The sequence below is a fragment of the Anomaloglossus baeobatrachus genome, chromosome 1 (assembly GCF_048569485.1).
Source record: "Anomaloglossus baeobatrachus isolate aAnoBae1 chromosome 1, aAnoBae1.hap1, whole genome shotgun sequence".
Lineage (NCBI taxonomy): Eukaryota > Metazoa > Chordata > Amphibia > Anura > Aromobatidae > Anomaloglossus > Anomaloglossus baeobatrachus.
In genome coordinates this window covers 522,877,988-522,894,492 of record NC_134353.1, presented here as the reverse complement: position 1 = coordinate 522,894,492, position 16,505 = coordinate 522,877,988, and positions in this window count along the sequence as shown.

Genomic DNA, 16,505 nt, shown 5'->3' with positions numbered 1-16,505 from the left:
CATTGTCTATAAAGTAGTTGTCTTCCTTATGCTAATAGTGCAGAGACTCCTTAAATTTAGGTCTCTCCTGATCCAGTGAGACGTCCTATTATGCATGAGTGTGAGTAGGGCATAATCTTCATTGTCAGGACTGATGTAATGGTGTTTGCTTGCAGTGGGCTGTATGACAAGAGGAGTGGGAGGGTTACAGGTCTGTGCTCATTGCTAAATATGATGGGAAATGTACTAACAAGGGAGCAGAGGATTGTGAAGAGAAAGTGATCACTAAAATTACAGAGCTGGTGCCAGCACATAGGAAGCCAAGCAAAAAAGTATAAAACAAAATGAAACTTGGCATAAAATTTTATGAGGTTACTTAGGAGCATTATCCTTAAGTATTAACGGAAAAATTAGTAACAAGTTAGGGTAGCATTCAACCTCTTTAAGCATCTTATTAGTGTTTTTGTTAGCGTTTCTGTAATCAAACAGTTTGTTGAACTATTTGCCTGTGTTTCTTTTTAATTTCATTAAGAAATAAATAAAATATGAGCATTTTTTAGGTAATCAGCCACAAAACTGTCCAACACATCCCTATGCATTTTTTTTTTTTTGCTTTTCTGTTGACTTCCATTGCCAAGTATGAAGCGTCTTCCAAATGGAGAATCTCTTGAAGAATGGTTTGCTCACTTCTTGCCATTATTGAAAACTTGAAGTAAGATGCGCAAACACCTGCACATATGAACTGCAAGACATTTGTATAACTAAATCAATAGGAAGAATCTTTTAAGAATATTCTAATTGATGTTTTATGCAATTAACGGACATCACCTGCCCCAACGAGCCTTAAAAAAGTTGTTTTAATTCATATTAAAAAATATTCATATTATTATTTTTTTTTAAATATACATTATAGATCTTGTTTGCACATTTGTATTCGTGTCTCTATTGAAAATGGGAGAGTGATCTGCCCCGTTGCAAAAGGATACAGTATGTAAATCAAAATTCTGTTTTACAGCCGTGGAGATTCTAAGCATGCCCAGACCGAATCATAAGTAAATCATGAACAATTATTACTTTTTAAGGAAAATTCTGGTGCAGGAGACATCAAGGTGTCTTGTTTATGTGATAATATCTTATCTATAGAACAACATCTCACAGGTTTAGCCTTGGCTCTATTTAGGTAAAATGAAATATGATTTATAAAGCTGGTAAATAGCTCGCAAATAACAAATAATTTAACTTATTGGAAAATTATGGATTATTCATATGGATTTATTTTGCTTTATTGACGTCACAGCTTAAATTTATTTTATTTAGGTAAATACAGTATATATTTTTTTCTAAATAAAAAAGCTAATAATGTTCATGTTATTAATTTATCATTTTTCATATCTACTAAAAATATATATTTTTTTCCATTTTTAATTGAATAATTGATAACAGTAGTGTGATGCTTCATATTCAGAACGATTAATTATGGTTCACATTATCTTGCCTTAAACAAGCTGATTAGGCATCTATATATGCCGCTGTGTGACATGGTTGCATCAATGTATTAATTATACTGTCAAATACTTTATATTTTAATTGCCGTTTAACATTATATTTGACCTTTGTCTAGTAACATCTCATCCACTTAAAGTGTATCAGATAGTAATTTTTGTAGTTATCACATATTTATTTGAAAAATGTATATAAATTACAATTTTAAATTCCTTTCTTTGATCATTTATATGGGTCATTTCTATTATCAGTAAGCGTGAAAATCTTTTACCAACAAGCTGTAATAAGTTTTTTATGTTTTTTATTTTCTTACTTTTATCATAAGACAGTTTTATATTATCCACACAATTGGTACACACATTTTTAGCGGGATGCTTCCTGTGGCAAACAAAAGCATAAAAAGTTAAAAGAAGGGAGAATTTAAATTCTCAATTTCTTGGTAAATACTGGGAGGGTGTCGTGTGTGTTGTCACTTGTTAAAATATATATTCCCAATGCCATATTTACTTTTATTATTCTCAAATAAGTAGATTTTTAGGGTTCACTCACATCTGCATGTGAAATATGGCTCTGTTGTTGCTCCTGAAACCATCTTAAAGTGTGATGCAAGCGTCATTCTGTATGTCATGCGAGTGCATTTTTCCCCCTCGCCTCCGCGTGAAATCTCTGTGACATCTGTGTGACGTCCGTGTGACATTCTTGTGATGTCCATGTGATATCTGTGTGATATCCAGTTCTATCTGTGCGATGACCTTGTGACATCTGTGTGAAATCCATTTTTTACATAATTGTAGCACCCAGTTCTGGTGCGGCACCCCTGCAAGCTCCCGCTCCCATGCTGCAGGGGGAGTGCCGCTATCGTCACCTGTCCACCGGTTCCATGTGCCATGTTTCTGCCCCAGCTTCCTCTTGATTCCAGGTGACATGCAGGCCATCTGTGAGTGCCCATAGGGTGTGAGCTGCAACGCACCCTTTCTTAAAAGGCCAACGTCCCATTATGCGTAAATGATCCTCAAAGTCAGCTATTACCATGAAGGTATTTAAACCTGCTTCCCCTTAGGGGGACAAGTCTGAGCAATGTTGCCTATTATTATAGCATTGCTGGTTCTCATGTCCCATATGTATTACTGTCTCTGACCCTGCACCCTTGTATTTTGTACCAGTGACTAATTCCTCCTAACTTGTGTCTCTTTCCAGAGCTTCCTGCCATCACTACCTCAATGCTGGCATGTCTTAGCCGCTACCACCATGCTGCCACGTCTGAGCTACTACCTCCGTGCTGCCAAGTCTGAGCCACTAACTCCATGCCGCCACGTCTGAGCTACCACTTTTGGGCTGCCATGTCTGAGCTACTACCTCCATGCTGCCATGTCCAAACCACCACCTCTGTGCTGCCAAATCTGAGCATATCTGAGCTCCAGTTTAGATCCTACCAGGGGAGTCCAGTGTATGGCCCAGTTGGTTCACTCCTGGATGCTCGCCGCCCCTCAGCGACCGTAACAATAATCTTTTACATTTGACAATACTCTGTACTTTTTAGATTTGTCACCAATAACAGAGCAAGCATATAAATATAGAGCTGGTAGATAGATAGATGTATAGATTAGAGATGAGCGAACCGGTCCCGGTTCGGCTCGAGGTCGGTTCGCCGAACGGAGGTCCCGTTCGAGTTCGGCTCGTCGAACGTTCGACGAACCGAACTCGAACTGCATAGGAAACAATGGCAGGCAATCACAAACACAGAAAAACACCTAGAAAACACCCTCAAAGGTGTCCAAAAGGTGACAAACAACTCACATCACAACACAAACACATGGGAAAGTGACAAGGATATATACTCATGCGAAAACAAAAGAGCTGGACAAGGAAAAATAGGAGGACACACAGATATAGGCATGGCACGCCCTTCTAAAATCATGTAAAACACCGCAAGGTGACTCCAAGCGTAGTCTCCCTTTTTTCCAAAAATTGTGCCCCACACACACCCACCCCTTCAGTGGCAGCACTTGTGCCCTAGTTGTACACTTCACAGCTAGATTTGCATCAAGCACATTCAAAAATACGCTATTCTTAACCGTCCCCAGGATGACACCGGGGTAGGTAGCAAAGTCTTTCCTGATCCCAGCTCTGTTCATCTTGGCTTCTTTTAAAAACACATCAAGCAAGGGTTACTCCAAGCGGAGCCTCCCTTTTTTCCAAAAATTGTGCCCCACACACATCCACCCCTTCAGTGGCAGCACTTGTGCCCTAGTTGTACACTTCACAGCTAGATTTGCATCAAGCACATTCAAAAATACGCTATTCTTAACCGTCCCCAGGATGACACCGGGGTAGGTAACAAAGTCTTTCCTGATCCCAGCTCTGTTCATCTTGGCTTCTTTTAAAAACACATCAAGCAAGGGTTACTCCAAGCGGAGCCTCCCTTTTTTCCAAAAATTGTGCCCCACACACATCCACCCCTTCAGTGGCAGCACTTGTGCCCTAGTTGTACACTTCACAGCTAGATTTGCATCAAGCACATTGAAAAATACGCTATTCTTAACCGTCCCCAGGATGACACCGGGGTAGGTAGCAAAGTCTTTCCTGATCCCAGCTCTGTTCATCTTGGCTTCTTTTAAAAACACAGCAAGCAAGGGTTACTCCAAGCGGAGTCTCCCTTTTTTACAAAAATTGGGCCCCACACACACCCACCCCTTCAGTGGCAGCAGTTGTGCCCCAGTTGTACAATTCACAGCTAGATTTGCATCAAGCACATTCAAAAATACGCCATTCTTATCCGTCCCCAGGATGACACCGGGGTAGGTAGCAAAGTCTTTGCTGAACCATGACTTGTTCATCTTGGCTTCTTTTGAAAACAATGTAAGCAAGGGTTATTCCAAGCGAAGTCTCCCTTTTTTCCAAAAATTGTGCCCCACACACACCCACCCATTCAGTGGCAGCACTTGTGCCCTAGTTGTACACTTCACAGCTAGATTTGCATCAAGCACATTCAAAAATACGCTATTCTTAACCATCCCCAGGATGACACCGGGGTAGGTAGCAAAGTCTTTCCTGATCCCAGCTCTGTTCATCTTGGCTTCTTTTAAAAACACATCAAGCAAGGGTTACTCCAAGCGGAGCCTCCCTTTTTTCCAAAAATTGTGCCCCACACACATCCACCCCTTCAGTGGCAGCACTTGTGCCCTAGTTGTACACTTCACAGCTAGATTTGCATCAAGCACATTGAAAAATACGCTATTCTTAACCGTCCCCAGGATGACACCGGGGTAGGTAGCAAAGTCTTTCCTGATCCCAGCTCTGTTCATCTTGGCATCTTTTAAAAACACAGCAAGCAAGGGTTACTCCAAGCGGAGTCTCCCTTTTTTACAAAAATTGGGCCCCACACACACCCACCCCTTCAGTGGCAGCACTTGTGCCCTAGTTGTACACTTCACAGCTAGATTTGCATCAAGCACATTCAAAAATACGCCATTCTTATCCGTCCCCAGGATGACACCGGGGTAGGTAGCAAAGTCTTTGCTGAACCATGACTTGTTCATCTTGGCTTCTTTTAAAAACAATGTAAGCAAGGGTTATTCCAAGCGAAGTCTCCCTTTTTTCCAAAAATTGTGCCCCACACACACCCACCCATTCAGTGGCAGCACTTGTGCCCTAGATGTACACTTCACAGCTAGATTTGCATCAAGCACATTCAAAAATACGCTATTCTTAACCGTCCCCAGGATGACACCGGGGTATGTAGCAAAGTCTTTCCTGATCCCAGCTCTGTTCATCTTGGCTTCTTTTAAAAACACATCAAGCAAGGGTTACTCCAAGCGGAGCCTCCCTTTTTTCCAAAAATTGTGCCCCACACACACCCACCCCTTCAGTGGCAGCAGTTGTGCCCTAGTTGTACACTTCACAGCTAGATTTGCATCAAGGACATTGAAAAATACGCTATTCTTAACCGTCCCCAGGATGACACCGGGGTAGGTAGCAAAGTCTTTCCTGATCCCAGCTCTGTTCATCTTGGCTTCTTTTAAAAACACAGCAAGCAAGGGTTACTCCAAGCGGAGTCTCCCTTTTTTACAAAAATTGGGCCCCACACACACCCACCCCTTCAGTGGCAGCAGTTGTGCCCCAGTTGTACAATTCACAGCTAGATTTGCATCAAGCACATTCAAAAATACGCCATTCTTATCCGTCCCCAGGATGACACCGGGGTAGGTAGCAAAGTCTTTGCTGAACCATGACTTGTTCATCTTGGCTTCTTTTAAAAACAATGTAAGCAAGGGTTATTCCAAGCGAAGTCTCCCTTTTTTCCAAAAATTGTGCCCCACACACACCCACCCATTCAGTGGCAGCACTTGTGCCCTAGATGTACACTTCACAGCTAGATTTGCATCAAGCACATTCAAAAATACGCTATTCTTAACCGTCCCCAGGATGACACCGGGGTATGTAGCAAAGTCTTTCCTGATCCCAGCTCTGTTCATCTTGGCTTCTTTTAAAAACACATCAAGCAAGGGTTACTCCAAGCGGAGCCTCCCTTTTTTCCAAAAATTGTGCCCCACACACACCCACCCCTTCAGTGGCAGCAGTTGTGCCCTAGTTGTACACTTCACAGCTAGATTTGCATCAAGGACATTGAAAAATACGCTATTCTTAACCGTCCCCAGGATGACACCGGGGTAGGTAGCAAAGTCTTTCCTGATCCCAGCTCTGTTCATCTTGGCTTCTTTTAAAAACACAGCAAGCAAGGGTTACTCCAAGCGGAGTCTCCCTTTTTTACAAAAATTGGGCCCCACACACACCCACCCCTTCAGTGGCAGCAGTTGTGCCCCAGTTGTACAATTCACAGCTAGATTTGCATCAAGCACATTCAAAAATACGCCATTCTTATCCGTCCCCAGGATGACACCGGGGTAGGTAGCAAAGTCTTTGCTGAACCATGACTTGTTCATCTTGGCTTCTTTTAAAAACAATGTAAGCAAGGGTTATTCCAAGCGAAGTCTCCCTTTTTTCCAAAAATTGTGCCCCACACACACCCACCCATTCAGTGGCAGCACTTGTGCCCTAGTTGTACACTTCACAGCTAGATTTGCATCAAGCACATTCAAAAATACGCTATTCTTAACCGTCCCCAGGATGACACCGGGGTAGGTAGCAAAGTCTTTCCTGATCCCAGCTCTGTTCATCTTGGCTTCTTTTAAAAACACATCAAGCAAGGGTTACTCCAAGCGGAGCCTCCCCTTTTTCCAAAAATTGTGCCCCACACACACCCACCCCTTCAGTGGCAGCACTTGTGCCCTAGTTGTACACTTCACAGCTAGATTTGCATCAAGCACATTCAAAAATACGCTATTCTTAACCGTCCCCAGGATGACACCGGGGTAGGTAGCAAAGTCTTTCCTGATCCCAGCTCTGTTCATCTTGGCTTCTTTTAAAAACACATCAAGCAAGGGTTACTCCAAGCGGAGCCTCCCTTTTTTCCAAAAATTGTGCCCCACACATACCCACCCCTTCAGTGGCAGCACTTGTGCCCTAGTTGTACACTTCACAGCTAGATTTGCATCAAGCACATTCAAAAATACGCCATTCGTATCCGTCCCCAGGATGACACCGGGGTACGTAGCAAAGTCTTTGCTGAACCATGACTTGTTCATCTTGGCTTCTTTTAAAAACAATGTAAGCAAGGGTTACTCCAAGCGAAGTCTCCCTTTTTTCCAAAAATTGTGCCCCACACACACCCACCCATTCAGTGGCAGCACTTGTGCCCTAGTTGTACACTTCACAGCTAGATTTGCATCAAGCACATTCAAAAATACGCTATTCTTAACCATCCCCAGGATGACACCGGGGTAGGTAGCAAAGTCTTTCCTGATCCCAGCTCTGTTCATCTTGGCTTCTTTTAAAAACACATCAAGCAAGGGTTACTCCAAGCGGAGCCTCCCTTTTTTCCAAAAATTGTGCCCCACACACACCCACCCCTTCAGTGGCAGCACTTGTGCCCTAGTTGTACACTTCACAGCTAGATTTGCATCAAGCACATTCAAAAATACGCTATTCTTAACCGTCCCCAGGATGACACCGGGGTAGGTAGCAAAGTCTTTCCTGATCCCAGCTCTGTTCATCTTGGCTTCTTTTAAAAACACAGCAAGCAAGGGTTACTCCAAGCGGAGTCTCCCTTTTATACAAAAATTGTGCCCCACACACACTCACCCCTTCAGTGGGAGCACTTGTGCCCTAGTTGTACACTTCACAGCTAGATTTGCATTAAGCACATTCAAAAATACGCTATTCTTAACCGTCCCCAGGATGACACTGGGGTAGGTAGCAAAGTCTTTCCTGATCCCAGCTCTGTTCATCTTGGCTTCTTTTAAAAACACAGCAAGCAAGGGTTACTCCAAGCGGAGTCTCCCTTTTTTACAAAAATTGTGCCCCACACACACCCACCCCTTCAGTGGCAGCAGTTGTGCCCCAGTTGTACAATTCACAGCTAGATTTGCATCAAGCACATTCAAAAATACGCCATTCTTATCTGTCCCCAGGATGACACCGGGGTAGGTAGCAAAGTCTTTCCTGATCCCAGCTCTGTTCATCTTGGCTTCTTTTAAAAACACAGCAAGCAAGGGTTACTCCAAGCGAAGTCTCCCTTTTTTCCAAAAATTGTGCCCCACACACACCCACCCATTCAGTGGCAGCACTTGTGCCCTAGTTGTACACTTCACAGCTAGATTTGCATCAAGCACATTCAAAAATACGCTATTCTTAACCGTCCCCAGGATGACACCGGGGTAGGTAGCAAAGTCTTTGCTGAACCATGACTTGTTCATCTTGGCTTCTTTTAAAAACAATGTAAGCAAGGGTTACTCCAAGCGGAGTCTCCCTTTTTTCCAAAAATTGTGCCCCACACACACCCACCCCTTCAGTGGCAGCACTTGTGCCCTAGTTGTACACTTCACAGCTAGATTTGCATCAAGCACATTCAAAAATACGCCATTCTTATCTGTCCCCAGGATGACACCGGGGTAGGTAGCAAAGTTTTTGCTGAACCATGACTTGTTCATCTTGGCTTCTTTTAAAAACAATGTAAGCAAGGGTTACTCCAAGCGAAGTCTCCCTTTTTTCCAAAAATTGTGCCCCACACACACCCACCCCTTCAGTGGCAGCACTTGTGCCCTAGTTGTACACTTCACAGCTAGATTTGCATCAAGCACATTCAAAAATACGCCATTCTTATCCGTCCCCAGGATGACACCGGGTTAGGTAGCAAAGTCTTTGCTGAACCATGACTTGTTCATCTTGGCTTCTTTTAAAAACAATGTAAGCAAGGGTTACTCCAAGCGAAGTCTCCCTTTTTTCCAAAAATTGTGCCCCACACACACCCACCCCTTCAGTGGCAGCACTTGTGCCCTAGTTGTACACTTCCCAGCTAGATTTGCATCAAGCACATTCAAAAATACGCCATTCTTATCCGTCCCCAGGATGACACCGGGGTAGGTAGCAAAGTCTTTCCTGATCCCAGCTCTGTTCATCTTGGCTTCTTTTAAAAACACATCAAGCAAGGGTTACTCCAAGCGGAGCCTCCCTTTTTTCCAAAAATTGTGCCCCACACACACCCACCCCTTCAGTGGCAGCACTTGTGCCCTAGTTGTACACTTCACAGCTAGATTTGCATCAAGCACATTCAAAAATACGCTATTCTTAACCGTCCCCAGGATGACACCGGGGTAGGTAGCAAAGTCTTTCCTGATCCCAGCTCTGTTCATCTTGGCTTCTTTTAAAAACACAGCAAGCAAGGGTTACTCCAAGCGAAGTCTCCCTTTTTTCCAAAAATTGTGCCCCACACACCCACCCATTCAGTGGCAGCACTTGTGCCCTAGTTGTACACTTTACAGCTAGATTTTCATCAAGCATATTCAAAAATACGCTATTCTTAACCGTCCCCAGGATGACACCGCGGTAGGTAGCAAAGTCTTTGCTGAACCATGACTTGTTCATCTTGGCTTCTTTTAAAAACAATGTAAGCAAGGGTTACTCCAAGCGGAGTCTCCCTTTTTTCCAAAAATTGTGCCCCACACACACCCACCCCTTCAGTGGCAGCACTTGTGCCCTAGTTGTACACGTCACAGCTAGATTTGCATCAAGCACATTCCAAATCCACAAGCATTTACTCTCCCCAGGATGACACAGGGGTAGTAAATTCCTTCTGGATCCATGACTTGTTCATTTTGATGAACGTCAGTCTGTCCACATTGTCACTGGACAGACGCGTGCGCTTATCTGTCAGCACACACCCAGCAGCACTGAAGACACGTTCAGAGACAACGCTGGCAGCTGGACACGACAAAATCTCCAAGGCGTAACTGGATAGCTCTGGCCATTTTTCTAGATTTGAAGCCCAAAATGAGCAAGGCTCCATTTGCAAAGTCATGGCATCGATGTTCATTTGTAGATACTCCTGTATCATCCTCTCCAGCCGTTGACTATGTGTCAGACTTGTTGTCTCTGGTGGCCTTGCAAAGGAGGGTCTAAAAAAATTATGAAAAGATTCCATAAAATTGCTGTTACCAGCACCAGATACGGTCCTACTGGTACGTGTAGACTGTTGAAGATGACGAGACCGTCCCATGTTTGTCAAGTTACAACTGGGAGATTCACTCCCTGCACCTGCACGGTTGTTTGGTGGAAAAACGGATCTAAGATCGAGTAACAGCTTCTGCTGATACTCCTTCATACGTGCGTCCCTTTCTATGGCTGGAATTATGTCACAAAATTTGGACTTGTACCGGGGATCTAATAGTGTGGCAAGCCAGTAGTCATCATCACTTCTAATTTTGACAATACGAGGGTCATGTTGGAGGTAGTGCAACAAGAAGGCACTCATGTGTCTTGCGCAGCCATGCGGACCAAGTCCACGCTGTGTTTGTGGCATAGAGGTGCTAACCGTTCTTTCTTCCTCTGACATCTCCCTCCAACCTCTTTCAACTGAAATTTGACCAAGGTCTCCCTCATCTGCTGAGTCTTCCATGTCCATGGACAGTTCGTCCTCCATTTCTTCATGTCCTCCTGCACCTTCCTCAACATCTCGCCTGCTACCATGCGCCCTTGTTGATCCCTGTCCCCCATGCTCCCATGCCTGGCGCCTTGGTGATGATGAACGTCTGGACCTTGGTGATGTTGTTGTGTCTTGCGCATATGAATCCTCCTGTAGTTCATCCCCTTCCTGTTGTCCCACCCCCTGACTCCGAATAGTGTTTAGCGTGTGCTCCAGCATGTAAATGACTGGAATCGTCATGCTGATAATGGCATTGTCAGCGCTAAACATATTCGTCGCCATGTCAAAACTGTGCAGAAGGGTGCATAGGTCCTTGATCTGAGACCACTCCATCAGGGTGATCTGCCCCACCTCTGCATCTGGTTGGCCCAGGCTATACGTCATGACGTATTGCACCAGGGCACGGCGGTGCTGCCACAGTCGCTGTAACATGTGGAGAGTTGAATTCCAGCGTGTCACCACATCCATTTCAGGCGATGAACCGGCAGGCCGAAAGACTTCTGGAGCGATGCAAGTCGCTCAGCTGCGGCGCTTGAACGGCGGAAGTGAGCAGACAGTTTTCGTGCCCTGTTCAGAAGGCCATCTAGGCCGGGATAGTGTGTTAAAAATTGCTGCACGACAAGGTTCAACACGTGAGCCATACAAGGTACGTGTGTCACCTTGCCCAGGCGAAGGGCCGTACCCAGGTTTGCAGCATTGTCGCACACGGCCTTACCAGGCTGCAGGTTGAGTGGAGACAACCATTTATTAAACTCGGACCGCAGAGCTGACCACAACTCCTCAGCTGTGTGACTCTTATTCCCAAGACATGTCAAGCTAAAGACCGCCTGATGCCGTTGCGCTCTGCTGCCAGCATAGTAATGAGGGGTGCGTGAGAACGCTGGTGGCCTGACCAGGCAGGCTTGGGGCGGAGGTGGAGGACCCAGATGAGGTGGAGGATGCAGAAGCAGTGGCGGAACTTGGACAGACAGAGGATTGACACACAAGTCGTGGGGACGGCAAGACTTGTGCAGCAGACCCTTCACCATCTATCACCATAGTTACCCAGTGCCCAGTGAGCGACATGTAACGTCCCTGTCCATGCTTACTGGTCCAAGTATCGGTGGTGAAATGCACCCGTTCACACACAGAGTTTCTCAAGGAAGCGGTGATGTTGTGTGTGACATGCTGGTGTAGCGCGGGCACACCTTTCTTAGAGAAGTAGTGGCGACTAGGCATCTGGTACTGGGGCACAGCGACAGACATAAGGTCTCCAAAATCCTGTGTGTCCACTAGGCGGAAAGGCAGCATTTCTGTAGCCAACAGTTTACAGAGGGATAAAGTCAACCTCTTAGCTTTGTCATGGGTCGCAGGAAATGGCCTTTTATTTGTCCACATCTGAGGGACAGAGATCTGTCTGCTGTGTGTAGACGGTGTTGAGTAGGGTGTCCCTGGAAAAATGCAGGTTTGTGAGGAAAGTGCAGGCGGAGACATGATGTTGCCTTCATCCAAAGTTGGTGCTATCGATGTCTGAGAGAGCTGTACACACTCACTTGTTTCCCCTTCCAAAACAACTGACGACCTACCAAGCAAACTGCCTGTTGCGGTTACAGTGGTGGAAGTTGTGGGTGGAAAAACAGGTGTGACAGCTGTCCCCACAGTCCTAGAAGATGACGAGCGCGCGGATGCACTGGAAGGGGCAGGCGGTGGATGGTTCGCTCCGCTAGGCCGCATTGCAGCACGGTGAGCTTCCCACCGGGCCATATGATATTTATTCATGTGACGATTCATGGAAGAAGTTGTCAAACTGCTGAGGTTTTGACCTCTACTAAGAGAACCATGACAAATTTTACAGATCGCATAATTTGGGCGATCTTTTTCTATGTCAAAAAAGGACGAGGCTAGGCAAGGCTTAGAGGCCATGCGACCTGTTGATCCACCCTGAATAATGCTCAGAGGCAGAGTGGTGGCTGAGGATGCAGTTGTAGACGTGCTACCAGTACTCCGACTCTGTCCAGGAAGGCGCAAGGTAACTTCGTCATCAGTTGCATCCTCCTCCACCACCTCTGTTGACCTCCTCGAGTGCCTGACTGTGGGTTGACAGTAGGTGGGATCTAGAACTTCATCATCAATTGTTGTGTTTGCACTCCCCTCCCCCTCAGACCGAGCCTCTTCTTGCCCTGACCGAATATTTAAGTTGTCATCCCAATCGGGTATCTGAGTCTCATCTTCATCAGTATGTTCCTCATTGTCTATAACCACAGGTGTTACAGTTTGTGACAAAGGGTCAACATTATGCTCCGAAACTTGGTCCTCACGGCCTGAATCAGAGTCACAAAGGTTCTGGGCATCACTGCAGACCATTTCCTGTTCTGTACTCACTGTAGCTTGGGAGCAGACCTCTGATTCCCAGGCTATAGTGTGACTGAACAGCTCTGCAGACTCAGCCATCTCAGTTCCACCATACTGTGCATGGCTGATGGAGACTTCAGAGCTGGGAGAAATCAAGTTTGATTGGGATGACAACTCAGAGGACTGGTGTTTTTTGGATGCGGTACTTGAAGTGGCTGAGAGGGCACTTGTTGGACCACTTGAGATCCATTCAAGCATTTTCCTTTTTTGCCCATCATCTACCTTTGTTCCTGTTGTTCGTGTCCGTAAAAAAGGGAGCACATCGGATTGTCCACGGTAAGTAGTAGACATCTTACTTTTGCTGGTAGATGGTCTATCTTCAGCAGATGATAATGGAGCTTTGCCACCTTCCCCATGGACAAAACCTTTTTTGCCTTTTCCACCACGCCTCTTCCCCTTTCCACCAGCATCTGTCATTTTGCCACTCATGTTGATTGCGACAAGATTGTGGACTGAAAATGTGGTTGTAAAAATTGAGAGGTGGTGTAGATTGCAGTGGTGGTCTAGCTTTATTAACAGCAGAATAATAAAGAATAAATATCCCTGACAATGCAGCTACGGCCCTTAAACTGGCAGCAAAAATTGCTAGTATAATGGCTTAGTTATAATGAGTTGGAGTGTGCAATGCAGGCAGAGGTGCTGCAAATGTCTTTGCACTAGTGGGACTAGAAAACAGTCCAATAGCCACGTTTAGGATGCCACTAGGTACACTGAGTGTTTGCTAGTATAATGGCTTAGTTATCATGAGTTGGAGTGTGCAATGCAGGTATAGGTGCTGCAAATGTCTTTGCACTAGTGTGACTAGAAAACAGTCCAATAGCCACGTTTAGGATGCCACTAGGTACACTGAGTGTTTGCTAGTATAATGGCTTAGTTATCATGAGTTGGAGTGTGCAATGCAGGCAGAGGTGCTGCAAATGTCTTTGCACTAGTGGGACTATAGCAAAGTCCAATAGCCACCTTTAGGATGCCACTAGGTACACTGAGTGTTTGCTAGTATAATGGCTTAGTTATAATGAGTTGGAGTGTGCAATGCAGGTATAGGTGCTGCAAATGTCTTTGCACTAGTGTGACTAGACAACAGTCCAATAGCCACGTTTAGGATGCCACTAGGTACACTGAGTGTTTGCTAGTATAATGGCTTAGTTATAATGAGTTGGAGTGTGCAATGCAGGCAGAGGTGCTGCAAATGTCTTTGCACTAGTGGGACTATAGCAAAGTCCAATAGCCACGTTTAGGATGCCACTAGGTACACTGAGTGTTTGCTAGTATAATGGCTTAGTTATCATGAGTTGGAGTGTGCAATGCAGGCAGAGGTGCTGCAAATGTCTTTGCACTAGTGGGACTATAGCAAAGTCCAATAGCCACGTTTAGGATGCCACTAGGTACACTGAGTGTTTGCTACTATAATGGCTTAGTTATCATGAGTTGGAGTGTGCAATGCAGGCAGAGGTGCTGCAAATGTCTTTGCACTAGTGGGACTATAGCAAAGTCCAATAGCCACGTTTAGGATGCCACTAGGTACAATGAGTGTTTGCTAGTATAATGGCTTAGTTATCATGAGTTGGAGTGTGCAATGCAGGCAGAGGTGCTGCAAATGTCTTTGCACTAGTGGGACTATAGCAAAGTCCAATAGCCACGTTTAGGATGCCACTAGGTACACTGAGTGTTTGCTAGTATAATGGCTTAGTTATAATGAGTTGGAGTGTGCAATGCAGGTATAGGTGCTGCAAATGTCTTTGCACTAGTGTGACTAGACAACAGTCCAATAGCCACGTTTAGGATGCCACTAGGTACACTGAGTGTTTGCTAGTATAATGGCTTAGTTATAATGAGTTGGAGTGTGCAATGCAGGCAGAGGTGCTGCAAATGTCTTTGTACTAGTGGGACTGTAGCAAAGTCCAATAGCCACGTTTAGGATGCCACTAGGTACACTGAGTGTTTGCTAGTATAATGGCTTAGTTATCATGAGTTGGAGTGTGCAATGCAGGCAGAGGTGCTGCAAATGTCTTTGCACTAGTGGGACTATAGCAAAGTCCAATAGCCACGTTTAGGATGCCACTAGGTACACTGAGTGTTTGCTAGTATAATGGCTTAGTTATCATGAGTTGGAGTGTCCAATGCAGGCAGAAGTGCTGCAAATGTCTTTGCACTAGTGGGACTATAGCAAAGTCCAATAGCCACGTTTAGGATGCCACTAGGTACAATGAGTGTTTGCTAGTATAATGGCTTAGTTATCATGAGTTGGAGTGTGCAATGCAGGCAGAGGTGCTGCAAATGTCTTTGCACTAGTGGGACTATAGCAAAGTCCAATAGCCATGTTTAGGATGCCACTAGGTACACTGAGTGTTTGCTAGTATAATGGCTTAGTTATAATGAGTTGGAGTGTGCAATGCAGGCAGAGGTACTGCAAATGTCTTTGCACTAGTGGGACTATAGCAAAGTCCAATAGCCACGTTTAGGATGCCACTAGGTACACTGATTCTTTGCTAGTATAATGGCTTAGTTATCATGAGTTGGAGTGTGCAATGCAGGCAGAGGTGCTGCAAATGTCTTTGCACTAGTGGGACTATAGCAAAGTCCAATAGCCACGTTTAGGATGCCACTAGGTACACTGAGTGTTTGCTAGTATAATGGCTTAGTTATCATGAGTTGGAGTGTGCAATGCTGGCAGAGGTGCTGCAAATGTCTTTGCACTAGTGGGACTATAGCAAAGTCCAATAGCCACGTTTAGGATGCCACTAGGTACACTGAGTGTTTGCTAGTATAATGGCTTAGTTATAATGAGTTGGAGTGTGCAATGCAGGTATAGGTGCTGCAAATGTCTTTGCACTAGTGTGACTAGACAACAGTCCAATAGCCACGTTTAGGATGCCACTAGGTACACTGAGTGTTTGCTAGTATAATGGCTTAGTTATAATGAGTTGGAGTGTGCAATGCAGGCAGAGGTGCTGCAAATGTCTTTGCACTAGTGGGACTATAGCAAAGTCCAATAGCCACGTTTAGGATGCCACTAGGTACACTGAGTGTTTGCTAGTATAATGGCTTAGTTATCATGAGTTGGAGTGTGCAATGCAGGCAGAGGTGCTGCAAATGTCTTTGCACTAGTGGGACTATAGCAAAGTCCAATAGCCACCTTTAGGATGCCACTAGGTACACTGAGTGTTTGCTAGTATAATGGCTTAGTTATAATGAGTTGGAGTGTGCAATGCAGGTATAGGTGCTGCAAATGTCTTTGCACTAGTGTGACTAGACAACAGTCCAATAGCCACGTTTAGGATGCCACTAGGTACACTGAGTGTTTGCTAGTATAATGGCTTAGTTATAATGAGTTGGAGTGTGCAATGCAGGCAGAGGTGCTGCAAATGTCTTTGCACTAGTGGGACTATAGCAAAGTCCAATAGCCACGTTTAGGATGCCACTAGGTACACTGAGTGTTTGCTAGTATAATGGCTTAGTTATCATGAGTTGGAGTGTGCAATGCAGGCAGAGGTGCTGCAAATGTCTTTGCACTAGTGGGACTATAGCAAAGTCCAATAGCCACCTTTAGGATGCCACTAGGTACACTGAGTGTTTGCTAGTATAATGGCTT